The following is a 13,157-nucleotide window of genomic DNA, read 5'->3' on the forward strand; positions in this document are numbered from 1 at the left end:
TTTTATCTCTTTTTTTTCTCTGAATGTGTGATTTTTAGGTAATTTCTATTGATGTAGCTTAAAGTTCACTAATCTTTTCTTTAGTGATGTCTAGTTTGCCATTAATTCAATTTCATTTTTGTTTTTGTTTTTGCTTACTGTGATGCTGGGGATTGAACCCAGGGGCTTATGCAAGATACTCAACTATTGAGCTACATCCTCAGACCTTAATGTATTTTTCATCTTAGAAAAATACATTAGATATTATAGACTTCATCTGTAGAAGTATGATTTAGGTCTTTGTTCTATATTTTCTGTCTCTTGGGAACTTTTTTAATATTTTGGGATATAGATATATGTCTTCATATCCTTGTCTACTAATTGTAATATTCATGACAATTCTGGGTTTGTTTCTGATAGGTTGATTTTTCTCTTCCTTATGGGTTGTACTTTCCTAAGTCTGATCAAAACTCTAGTTCTATCAGCTTATGGGAAAATACAGGGGTAGAGCCCATGTTAAACAACAATATAGGTCGGTAATCAGCAAAATGCAAAATATGGGAAACTCCATAGGACAAAGTATCAATTTCTTTTACATATGAAACAAAAGGAAAGAAACAAAGGTTTAAGAGACTTAAGGAAAATGCAATGTAAAGACCTTGTTTGGGTCCTGAGTTGAAGAAATAAATTCTATAAAACGTGGGAAAATTTGAACACTGCGTACACCTTAAGAAATTATTTATCTTAAAAGATTTTTAATGATGTCCTTGCTTTTTAAAAGAGACTTCATTTAAAGATGCATATGAAAATATTTATGAGTGAAATAACATGCTAGTTGTGATTTGTTTCAAAATAATCCAGGGAAGAAAGGTGGTGAGGATACAGATGGAACAAACTGTCCATGGGATGATAATTGTTGAAGCAGAGTACATAGTAATGTACTCTGTTGAAGCAGGTACATAGTAATTCATTATAAATTATTATTTTCACTTTTGCAATTGATATTAAATTTTTCATGAATATTTGATAGTTTTTTCCATTTTAAATGTTTTTTTAATTAAAAATATTCAGATGTTCTTTTTGCTGAGAAAATGGACCCTACTATCTCTCTCCCTGCCCCAATACAATTAATTGTGCTCAGGACTATTCTCCCTCCATCATAATAAATTAAACACTTATTTATTTTCAATCTCCCTTACTTGGCCATAAGTCCCTTGAGAGCAAAGATGTTGTCTCATTTGTTTCATATTCTTTGTATTCTTACAACCGACTACAGAGCCTGAGTGCTCAATAAATGGTGATAAATTGGCAACCCTCTAGCCCCAAATCACCAAGGCACTCATGAAGAGGCTGATTCCACTGTATTAAATCAAATTTCAAGACAGGATTTGTGTCCTTTGTACATTCAAGTTATATTGTGTATAAATGCATGGCAAAGGAGCCAAAGGAGTCCTAATGCAAAAACTCAGGCAATAAAACTGTCAAGACAAACCAAGAATCCAGGTTGGCAGGGTCAGCAGTATTGGAATTGTTTTATGGTTCACTGTGTACCAAGTACCTCCCTTTCTTACCCACATGAAGTCAACCTTGACCTTTGCGAAATCTTTCTGTCCTGCCCTACCTTTCTCACAGGATTGCTTTAAGTCTCAAGTAAGATATCATAAGCATGTGAAAGGGCTTTTAAAGTGGAAAAGCAGTATAAAGTTGAAAATATAATTTGTTTTTCTTTCCAAGGCATCTTACAGACAGTATCATTTTAGCTACTGGGAAAATAGACTTTGGGTGCAATTTTTTCAGCAGGTAAAGCATGTTCTGGGCGATTTTATATACATTTTCCTTTCCTGGCAATCAACATACACACACACACACACACACACACACACTACACCTTGTGTGTGCCTGGTGCTGTTTTGGGTGCAGGAGACAGAGAGCGAGGACAATAGCAGGATATCTGGGACCTATCCTCACAGCCCATCTAATTCTTGGCTACTTTTAAGTCTTTACCTACCTCCCAATCCTCCCTCTAGGATTATCTCCATCCTTATCATGCTATTCAGTCTCCTGATTGACTTACTGTTATTTGTATGCTTATATACTTATTATATTCTTAATCAAGAACTTCACAAAAACACACTTGATTGGGGGTTCCTAATTCTGGGGAAATTTCTATTTTACAAATGTATTGTGAGAAAGGGCACGACTGTGGGCCAGTCAGCTTTCGGTTTTTGAGACAGTTACTAAGTGGGCAATTTTGCAAAGCCCTCGCAGGCTGAATCCTCCTGGTTATTGATGAGGTTTTTTTTATTAGAAGCCAGACCACCTTATGTGGTGTGAAAATTGGAAAGTGGTTATGAGTGTCAGAATATTTAGCTGTGCATTTGGTTTTCTATAGCTTTCTGTATTGGGGTTACATTTAACAACAATTATTTTTAAATTTCTTTCAAAATTCATATAACTTCTTGGGCTGAGCCGAATGTGCCGCAGGTGCTGGCCAACGCGAGGTCAGGATTGTCTGGTCAGCGATGAGGGCCGCCCTCAAAGGGGCCCAGTGGCCTCTGAAGAGGGTAAAACAACTAAAGACTATAACAACAACCAGAATAAAAATGACGATGACAATAGTAATAGTAACACATTCGAGCAAGAGCCTGGTACAGGTCAAATAATAGTAACGCTTTAGACTCACACTTCTCTGCCAGGCCGCCATACAAGGGCGTGCGTGGGCTGCAGCCGCGGCGGCCCTCGCAGCTCCCTTTCTGCCCCCACCAGCCTGGAGGGGCGGACCCTGAGGGGCGAGGCGGGGCCTGGAGGGCGGGGAGGGGCGGGGCGTCAACCAGCCGCGGAGGGTGGGACGAGCGGGAGGCGGCGGCGCGGCTGGGCGGGGCACACTCAGGCCTCGGCTCCTCACGCGCCGCGTTTGCATCCCCGAGCCCGCGCTGCGGGGAGCTCTGGTGGCGAGTGTGGCCCGCTAGCTGAGGCAGCCGCCGGAGGAGAAGCCGCGGGCTCTGAGGTAGGCGCGGGGGCTCCCGCCGCGCGGCCTACAGTCCTCGGCGACCCCGGCCCGGCCCAAGGGGTAGCGAAGCCGGGGGCGGGGGGCGGCGCGCGGAGGCCGGGCGGGCGGGGCCGGGCCTGGGGGCGGGGACCGGCCTGGCCAGAGGAACAGCCGAACGGACAGGGCTGTGGTCACGATGACTCCGGGCAGTGCGGGCACCTCTGCGCACTTACCGGGGCCCGAGAGTGTGGAAAACGCCTGCCCGGGCGCCGGCGGAGGAGGGAGGCCGAGTGGCCGGCGCCTCCCACTTTTCGGGGCTCCGGGGCTAGTTCCCCCGCACTGTCCTCGGGAACTTGTTAACAGGAAAGCTTGGCAGGGAAGCAAATGCCAACGTTCTGGAAGAACTGAGAGTCACATCGTTAGGCGCTGAGGCTTTATTTTCCTTCCCCGCCCCCTGCCCAACCTCGGCCCCGTCTTGGCCAAAGAAGGATGTGTCACCAGCTCGGGGCCGCGGGCGGGATCCCTGCCCGGCTGAGAGCTGGGGTACCTGAAACAAAGGTAAACGGAGGCCGGGCGGAACTCGGCATTGCTCGGCGGCCGCGCTCGGAGCGCCTCGATGGGTCTCCGCCGCGGTGGCCGGCCTCCGCCTTGGAGGGGCGTTCTCCTGGGGGACCTTTCGATGGAAACCAGCTGGCCGGGCTTGGAGTTGATGTTGCATCCGAACTCTCTTGTGCACACATTATTTCCATTCCTCCCACTCTGGTTAAAGCCTAAGGAAATTTTATCCCGCTTAATTGTCGGCAAATGTAGGGGGAGAGAAACTGCTGTTTGTAAATTATAAGGTATTTTCTTATTAGGCAGTGATCTGAAAACAAAATAAATTTTTAACACGTAAGCAGAAAGAGTGATTTGTAATGTCTTTCAAGATCAGAGAAAGCGTTCCTCCTCAAATCTTCATTTATGTACAAAACATCCCCCGCACCTATGGTGCCAGGCATTTTTCTTTGTTCTTCCTTAGTGTCAGGCCTCAGTTTCTTGTAAACAGGGAGTACTCAGCGCCGAGACCCAAAGAATTGCCATACTAGGTCAGAGCATGGGCGTCCAGCTCAGCTCAGCTCAGCAGGCAGCAGGTTTGTGTTGTAGTAAAACACGGGGTGGTTTTTTTGTTTTTTTTCTTGGCGATACCTTTAAACAGTATCTAGATTTCTTTCAGTAGTCTCCATGACTTTTACTGAAAACCTTTTTAAAAAAATAAATCTATAGACTTGTAATTTACACCCACAATCTAATCACAGTTATTGTATCCAAATGGCTCTCCCATCCTTTCTGGCAGAACTTATACTGTGATAAACTTGGGGGAGCTGGGGAGAGAGCTGGCTATTTTATACAACTTTTATATTGTAAAAGAATATATAAGCTCAGAAATCCAGGACAGAAAAAACAAGTTTTTAAAAAAATAAATAAAAAGCTTTTGAGAAGTCTTTATCAGGTCCAACCTTTTGGGCTCAAAAATAATTATTTACTAGCAATCTGAACATTAAACAGTTAATGATTTATTTGTACTTGTAAGTATTTGCATATTTTAAAACTCAGCTTAACATTCTTGAGAGTGAAGGGGCTGTCTGACTTTATCTTGGTCTGAACTAATTTGGCCTTAAATATTTAGCTGAAACCAACTATCTGAAGAGAAAGGAGTATGCGGTACTTAGTGAGGGTACCTGTTCAAACCATCTGTTTGCTTTTAAACTCTTCCAAGACTCCTCATTACTTTAAGTCCCCAGTGATTTGGCCCCTGCCACCTTTCAACACTGAAGCTTTGCTTCCTCACTGAAGTTTTTCTTGACTTGCCCTCCAGGATCTCCCAAACAGAAACCCACAAACTTGGAGTAGAATTAACCACCCTCTTGAATATTACCATCTTTGAATCAGGATTTCTCATCTGTGGTACTATGGACATTTTATACCATGTAACACTTTGTTGTGGAGGGCTGTCCTACACTCCTGGTTAATTAACTAGATATCAGTAGCAACTCCAAACACTATTGTAACAATCTGAAATACCTCCAGATATTGCCACACATCCCCTGGGAAGGAGCAAATTCATCCCCAATTGAGAACTATATTCTAAACTAACTGCTGCTTAATACCAGTGACATTGCATTTGTCCTCAATTGCTTATGTGTTGGTTTCCTCAGCTAAGCTGGGGGGCAAAAGCAAGCATCATTTATTTAACAAACATCTGAAGGCCTACTTTGCCAGCTGGCTGCTAAGTTAAGTCTGAGAATATGGTGGTAAAAGCAACAATGTGGTCTCAGCATTTCTGGTCCTATAGTCTAAAGAAGGTGACAGATGTATATATGAGTAATTGCAGTTACCTCATTACAATTATGTTAAATTCTGAGGAGAACAACAGGTTACTCTGAATATTAAAAGAGAGATTTTTGGAAACTAGGGGAAAAGTTTCCTTGGAAAAGTGACCTTTGAGGTGGACTCTGAAGGATAAATAGGAGTTACCAGATGAAGCTTAGAGGGTCAGTATATCCCAGACAGGGAAAAAAAAAAATGTGAAGGTCCTTTGGCAGAAAGGAACAGCCTTTTCTGGGAACCCATAACCAGTGTGACTGGAGCATGGAAAATGGTGGGGCAATATGATACAGAATGAAGCTGGGAAAATAGAGGCTACTTGTCAGTGATTCTCAGTTTGGCCTGCTCATCAGAATCACCAGAGGTATTTAAACAGTATAAATGCCAGGGCCTCCTCCAGGCCCATTAAATAAGAATGTCTTCCTTGGATCCCAATAGCCCCCATCAGCCAGCATTTCCCCCATGCTTTGCAAAGGTATGACACTGATGTCAGTTTTATCATTATAGACACTTTTAAATGGGCATTCAAGCAAATGCATGTTCTTTCTTCCTGTTGTTTACACAAATAGTAGCATACTGTGTATTCTTTTTTTAATAGTATATTTAGAATCTTTATCTCTTGATATATAGTTTCCTTATTTTGTTGAAGGACTATATAATATTTCACTGGATGATTATACAACAGATTATTTAGCCACTGCCCTACTGACATTCAAATGATTTTCAGTCTATTACAGACAATATTAAAATATGCTAATTAATATGTATATGAATACATTTGTGGGATAAATTGCTAGAAGTGGAATTGTTCTGTCAAGTAAGTGTGTGTATGTGTATTTGCAAATACTTATATTCCTAAATGTTCATTCTGGTCATATGGGAGAGAAAGGTTTGGAAGGAAACAAAAGTGAATGTGGGTGACAGCTGACCCTAATTTAGCTTACTGGGAATAACTTGGAGAGAAAGCTGGTTGCTGGGACTAAGGTGATAGCAGTGGAGGAGAGTATATGTATAAAGGAGATATATTTAGTGGGCATACTTGATAGGATTTGTTGGTTGATGTGGTATAAGAATTGAGGGAGGAGTTGGGTTGTGGATCAGTGGTAGAGTGCTCACCTAGCATGTGTGAGGAGGCACTGGGTTCAATTCTTATCACCACATATAAATAAGTAAAATAAAGGTCCATTGACAACTAAATACATATTTAAAAAAAGAATTGAGGGAGAAAAATAAGTTCCTATGATGAATTTCTCAGAGTATTGGCTTGCCCCACCAGGTGAATGATGAAATTGTTACCTGAGATAGAGAACATTGTAAGGGTAGTTTTGAGGTGTGTTTAAATCACTTTTCATTCACATTGGGATGCTGAGACTTTCAAGAATAGGTGTCACAGGCATTGGAAAGGGCAGAATTAGTGGCATAAATTTAAAGGTTAAAAATTAAAGGGTATGAGTGAAAGTACCCAGGGCAGAGGTTGCAGACCAGTAGCCCACCACAGAATCTGGCTAACAGATGTGTTTGTTTTGTTTTGCCCATTCAGTGGTTTTGTTGTTTAATTCTATGTTAGTTGCCCATACCTTAAAATCCAAAGATTTCCCATGAAAATCAGGATTTGAAGCTTCACTTTAAAAATGAGAAGATATGGCACTTCTAAGTTGGCTTTCCTGTATGGCAACAGTGATTGGAGCTAAGTCACAACTGATCTCAGCTGCTTTCTAGTTCACTACAAAGCTCACAACTCTCTAAAACCTTAAGCCTGACCCGTTTTGATGATTTACTTCCCTGATTCTATAGGCTTTTGAGTGTGTGAGTTTTGGTCAAGGGAGAGTATAGAACAGTGATTTTCATCTTGGTTGCATATTAGGATCACTGAGTGATTAAAAACCACTAATGCTGGGGTCCACCTAACAAGTTTCTATTTCTGTTTTCTTGGTCTGAATTGCAGCCTTAGATTTTTAAATGTTCCTCAAATGATTTCACTGAGCCATGAAAGTTGAGAACCTCGAAAGAGATTAGTAAGAGAAAAGGGTTCAGGCTTAGTTTGGTAGAGGAGGGTAACTCAGGAACAGGTCATGTGGCCCAAGAGGTACAATGCGATTGCACTTTGCTTGAAGTTTAAGTAAGTAAACTTAGCTAAATACATTGTACTGTATTTTTAATTAGATGAGAAAGAACCAAGTTTGATTTGCATGTATGTAAGTGTACTATACTTAATGGGCCACTTAAAGGACTTTCAGGAGTAATTTAAACTATTGATTTTTGCCTTAGATGCTTACTTAAGAAGCTAATTCTAGTTTAAGGTGGGTTCTAAAAGGCAAAGGAAGAGAGTATTTCACAAAAAAAGTCATCAGGCAAAGATGTGGACTAAAAATAAACTATTGAGTTTAGTGAGATGGAGTCTTTGACTTTAGTAAGAACTGTTCTGGATTAGAAGAGGCAGAAACCAGATGGAGGTGGATAGGAAGTAAGAAATTGAAATGGTGAATATTTGAAAAATCTTTTTTTCTTTTTAAAATAATAATAATTATTATTATTATTATTATTATTATTATTATTTTGTGTGCTGGGGATTGAACCCAGGGCCTTGCACATGCTAAGCAAGTGCTCTACCACCTTAATTCAGTTCAAAAACTTAAGTTTGCCGAAAAAGGTGGAGTGCTGCAGAGGGACTGATGTCCTGTATGTTTATATGGTAAGAAGCTCAATATGTTGGTTACCCACACACTACTAGTTAACTTTTCAGGGAGGTAGCTCAGTGGTGCCTCTGCCCCATCTTAGAGGAGTCTTGCTTGTGTTTATTTTGGAAATTTTGTGCTTTTCACTGAGGAGATATTTTGTCATGACCCTTAAAACTTCTGAAAGGGCTGTGTCAGATGTTGGTGATTAGGACCTAAGTGTCTTGAGTATCTGGAAAGCCATAGAGTACCTAAAGGCCAGCAGTGATCTGGGCTTCAGTGACCCTGACATCATCTTCTATTGAACTGATGAACAAAGACCAGATTGTTGGCGTGTTGAAAATGGAGTACTTGGCTATATTAGGGAATGTGTATCTAACTGTCAGATTTCCAGGAGTAGTTTTTGCAGTTGTATTTTTTCCAGTTAACTTGATATTTTAGCTCAATTTTTCCAATTGCATGCATGTAAAATTTCTCATACTTTGAAATCTTTATCACTGTCTGTGATTGAAGGGTATGGGATGGCTATAAATTGGAGATGTAGGCTCTTAATTTAGCTTGGAGAGAAGAGCATTGAACAAACTGGTTTCCAAAAGGTTGTATGAATGTTGTTACCTTGAAGGCTCAGAGTGACTATCTAGGAAGGATTATAACGCATATTGCCATAACCATTCTGTCTCTTATCAGTTTCTGCCTTATTAGCAGCATTAACCTTGAAGAGGAAATGTTTTTTAAAAATATTATTTTAGTTGTTGATGGACATGATCCCTGTATTTTATTTATTTTTATATGGTGCTGAAGATCAAACCTAGTGCCCTCACATGTGCAAGGCAAGCACTCTGCCACTGAGCCACAACCCCAGCCCAAAGAGGAGGTTTTTAAGTTGTTGTAGTTTAGATATGAGGTGTCCCATAAAAGCTCATGTGTAAGACAATGCAAGAAAGTTCAGGGGTGATTGGGTTCTGAGAGCCTTAACCTAATCAGTGCATTAATCCAGTTGAATAAATTAACTGGGTGATAACTATAGGCAGGAGGAGGAGGTAGTTCATTGGAGGCATACCTCTGGGATACACATTTTGTCAATGATGGTTAGGGTCTTTCCCTCTCTGCTTTTTGATATCATGTCCTGGGCTGCTTTCCTCTGCCACATTATTCCGCCATGATTTTCTGCTTCACCTTGTGCCCAGAGCAATGGAGTTGGCCATCTATAGACTGAGAATTCTGAAACTGTGTGCCCCAAATAGACTTTTCCTCTTCCAGTTGTTCTTTTGGTTACAGCAGTGAAAAAGTGAACTAAAACAAAAGTCAGTTTTAGGTGTCATGTTTCTAAGAGTTGTGGTCTACCACCAGGAGAGAAAACACAGAGGATAGAAATTGCCAGGAATTATTACTGAAGAATGGTGTTTTTTAGTTGAAACATGACCCTATTGCTATACTCTTGCAAACAGGAGCATCATCTTAAAGGGACTAGCAATTGTAGCCACTATTGATTTATCAGATAGATAGATGATAGTTAACTTCTATATAAAGGTTAGGGTTAGGGTTAGTTCCAAGATGGTTTATGTTGAGAGTCCATTATAAGAAAATAATTTTGTTTGGAAACTTGTATGTGCTTGGGCAACAGTGGGAAATCTATTACTACAAGTACAATTATGTATCACTTCTGAATGATGGTAGATAGAGGGAAAAGTCCATTGTCATTGTGGTTCAGAGCTCCTTTAGTTTGTGGAGGATGCAGAATGACTGAGTGGGCAGAAGACATAAAGTTAATTCTTAGATACAGAGTTTGGGTTTTTCAAATATGAGCTGTGTGATTGAATTGGGAGGGGGTTTGGGGGTAAGAGTAACCATTTTATCACTGATTTTTCAGTACATTCACAATATTGAACAACCATCACCACTGCCTAATCTAAGACATTTTTATCACCCCAAGAGGAAACTCTGTACCATTGAGCAGTCAGTCCCCATTCCTTTCTACCCCTAACAACCACCAGTTTACTTTCTAGCTCTATGAATTTATGTATTCTAAAAATTTTGTATAAACAGAATCATATAACATGTAACCTTTTTGTCTGATTTCTTTCATTCAGTATAATATTTACATGTTTCATTCACGTCTTAGCATGTATCCAGTACTCCATTACTTTCTTTGACTGAATAATATTCTATTGTGTTGATATACCACATTTTGTTTATTCATCAATTGATGGGCATTTGGGGTGTTATACCTTTTGGCTCTTCTAAATAGCGTCACTAAGAGCATTTGTCTAACAGGTTTTTGCTGAAGTACCTCTTTTCAGTTTTATTTTTGTGTGTGTGTGTATAAATCTAGGAATAGAGTTTTGGGGTCATATGGTAAAAGTTTTTGAGGAACCACCAAACTTTTCTATAGCAGCTTCACCATTTTACATTTCTAACATAATATTTAGGAATTCTGGTTTCTTTACATTCTTTCCAATAGTTTTTTTCTGTTTGGGCTTTTTGTTTGTTTCGGTTGTAGTCATCCATCCTAGTGGGTATGAAGTGATATCTTACTGTGGTTTTCATTTGCATTTCCCTAGTGACTTAATGGTGTTGAGTATCTTTTCATATATTTGTCAGCCATTTGGATATCTTCTTGGAGAAATATCTATTAAAGTCCTTTGGTTTTAAAGTGGGTTGTTTTTGTTATTGAGTTGTAAGAGTTGCTTATGTATTCCGGATATTAGACTTTTTTAAATATTTTTTTTACTTGTAGTTGGACACAATGCCTTTATTTTATTTATATATTTTTAATGTGGTGCTGAGGATCAAACCCAGTGCTAGACGAGCACTGTACCACTGAGCCACAACCCCAGCCCCGATATTAGACCTTTATCACTATAGGATTTGCAATTACTTTTTCATGAATTGTGAGCTGTCTTTTCATTTCTCGATAGTGTCCTTTGCATGAAACTTTTTAATTGTTTTTCCTTGTGTTGCTTATGCTTTTAACATCATATGTAAGAATCCAAGGTCATGTCAATTGACCCCTGTGGGTTTTTTTTCTAAGAGTGTATAGTTTTGGTTCTTACATTTAGGTCTTTGACCCATTTTGAATCATTTTTATAGGTGAGGGTAGGCCACACTCTGCTTTGTCTCTCTGACAATATCTCCTACCACTCTGTTCCATTCTTGCTTTGTTCCAGTCATAAACACAATCTTTTTCTTCTTCCAACAAGAATGTGTGCTCCTGCTGCAGGATCTTTGCATTCTCCCTCTCAAAACTTCTTCCTCCTTCATTACTCTCAGGTCTTTGCTAAAGTTCACTTCCCCAGTGCTCCCTGTCTCCCTTCCCCTTCAAACTCTACTTCCCAGCACTCTGGGGAGTCTAAGTATTCCTCCTAACCCACCCCTCAAGACAGAACACTTAAGGCTATCCTTCCTTTAGACTATCCCATTTCCTTTTCTTTGATTATTCATCTTTACGTTTTCATTTGAGCAGGGCACCTCCAGTTAAAAATTTTTTAGCCAAGCATGGTGGCACACACCTGTAATCCCAGTGGCTTGGGAGGCTGAGGCAGGAGGATCACAAGTGATGTTCAAAGCCTGCCTCCACAAAAAGCAAGACCCTAAGCAACTCAGTGAGACCTTGTCTCTAAATAAATACAAAATAGGGCTGGGGATATGGCTCAATGGTTGAGTGTCCCTGAGTTCAATCCCGGTACTAAAAACTAAAATAAAACAAATATTTTTTAAAAAGTTTTATAAAGGGGCTGGGAATGTGGCTCAGGCGGTAGCACGCTCGTCTGGCATGCGTGCGGCCCGGGTTCGATCCCCAGCACCACATACCAACAAAGATGTTGTGTCCGCCGAGAACTAAGAAATAAATATTAAAAAAATTTCTCTCTCTCTCTCTTCTCTCACTCTCTCTTTAAAAAAAAAAAAGTTTTATAAACTTCTTATCCATGAGATCAGAAATTAAAAGCTAAGATTAGTGGCTATGAATGGAAATGTCATTAAGGCTTTCAAAAACCACACCAAGGGACATTTATTCTTTCCATATGATAGATCACAGGCACATTCCCTGTTTTACAACAATCTTGGGGGTCAGCCTCAGAATACTGCTTTTCGTGTACTGATGAAGATGATGCTTCTATGCCATATCCTCTTGCAAGCCCTATGGCACAGGTGTTAGCATTTTGTCTTCTCTCAATTTAGTACATTTTAATGACCTTGGTTTTCTTCTGGCAGATCTGGTTAGAACCTCTGTCCCATGGTGAGTCCTCCTAATGAGTGGAGACCCACCTGGTTCTGAGAGTATTGGGATCCAAGCATGGAAAACATTTGAGGATCCTTTGTAATGGAGGGAGTATGTTGATTTTACTGTGGAATGCCCTAGACCCTAAAGAAATCCAGTGATTGTTGTCTCCAAAAAGTAAATTCAGAGGCTTTGTCTGGTTTGACATTTCTCAATCTGTCTGCAAATCTGCTGGCCTTCATGCAGACTTTCTGGTAGGTTCATGTTATTACAGGCTGCAATGGAGGTTGTTTTGATTTGTTGTTTTAAGATAATTATTTCTACTGAATTTTTAACCAGACAGCTGTTGTATAAATATACTCTCTTTACCTTATCTCTTTTCCTAGATGAGCTAATTTCCTAAATGACAAGTAGATAAATTAATATAATTTCAGACAGTGGTATTAGTGCTATGAAGAAAATAAAGTGGGCCTATTCCCCTAATGATGAACACTTGTGTTGTCTATGATTTTCCCCCTATATTAATAATTCTTACATTAATAATTTCCTATATTAATATAAATAATATTTTCTTATATTAATAATTTGCTATATTAAACATTGTTCTTGTGCAATTTTATGAATGTTTATATTGCATAGATTCTGAAAGAGAATTTCTGGATTATGTAATCATACAATCACAGTTTTAATAGAGATTGTCAAATTGATGCCCAGGGTATCTACACTAATATAAAATATTTTATGTAACTAATATCTGTTTCTGGTTTTTCAATAAAATGTTTGTATTTTTAATTATACTAATAATATTTAATATATTCACTTTATTAAAAAATTAACATAAGTCCTCATATTCTTGCCAATTTGCAAACTTTGCCTCTTTTTTTAATTTTTTTTTTTTTAGTTGTAGTTGGACACAATGTCTCCATTCTGA

The 13,157-nt window shown here is 39.6% G+C and overlaps 1 protein-coding gene across 2 annotated transcripts in view; it reads left to right on the top strand.

Annotated features, from left to right (window-relative positions):
- The first annotated feature begins 2,826 nt into the window (after positions 1-2,826).
- Ppp2r3a (protein phosphatase 2 regulatory subunit B''alpha) overlaps positions 2,827-13,157 on the top strand; it is a 166,741-nt gene continuing 156,410 nt past the window's right edge. For both annotated transcript variants that reach the window (XM_078043359.1, XM_078043360.1), the window contains exon 1: positions 2,827-2,986. The gene's annotated coding sequence lies outside the window, so the exon portion shown is untranslated. The remainder of the gene's footprint in view (positions 2,987-13,157) is intronic.

Source organism: Ictidomys tridecemlineatus, chromosome 3 (assembly GCF_052094955.1).
Source record: "Ictidomys tridecemlineatus isolate mIctTri1 chromosome 3, mIctTri1.hap1, whole genome shotgun sequence".
Taxonomy (NCBI): Eukaryota; Metazoa; Chordata; class Mammalia; order Rodentia; family Sciuridae; genus Ictidomys; species Ictidomys tridecemlineatus.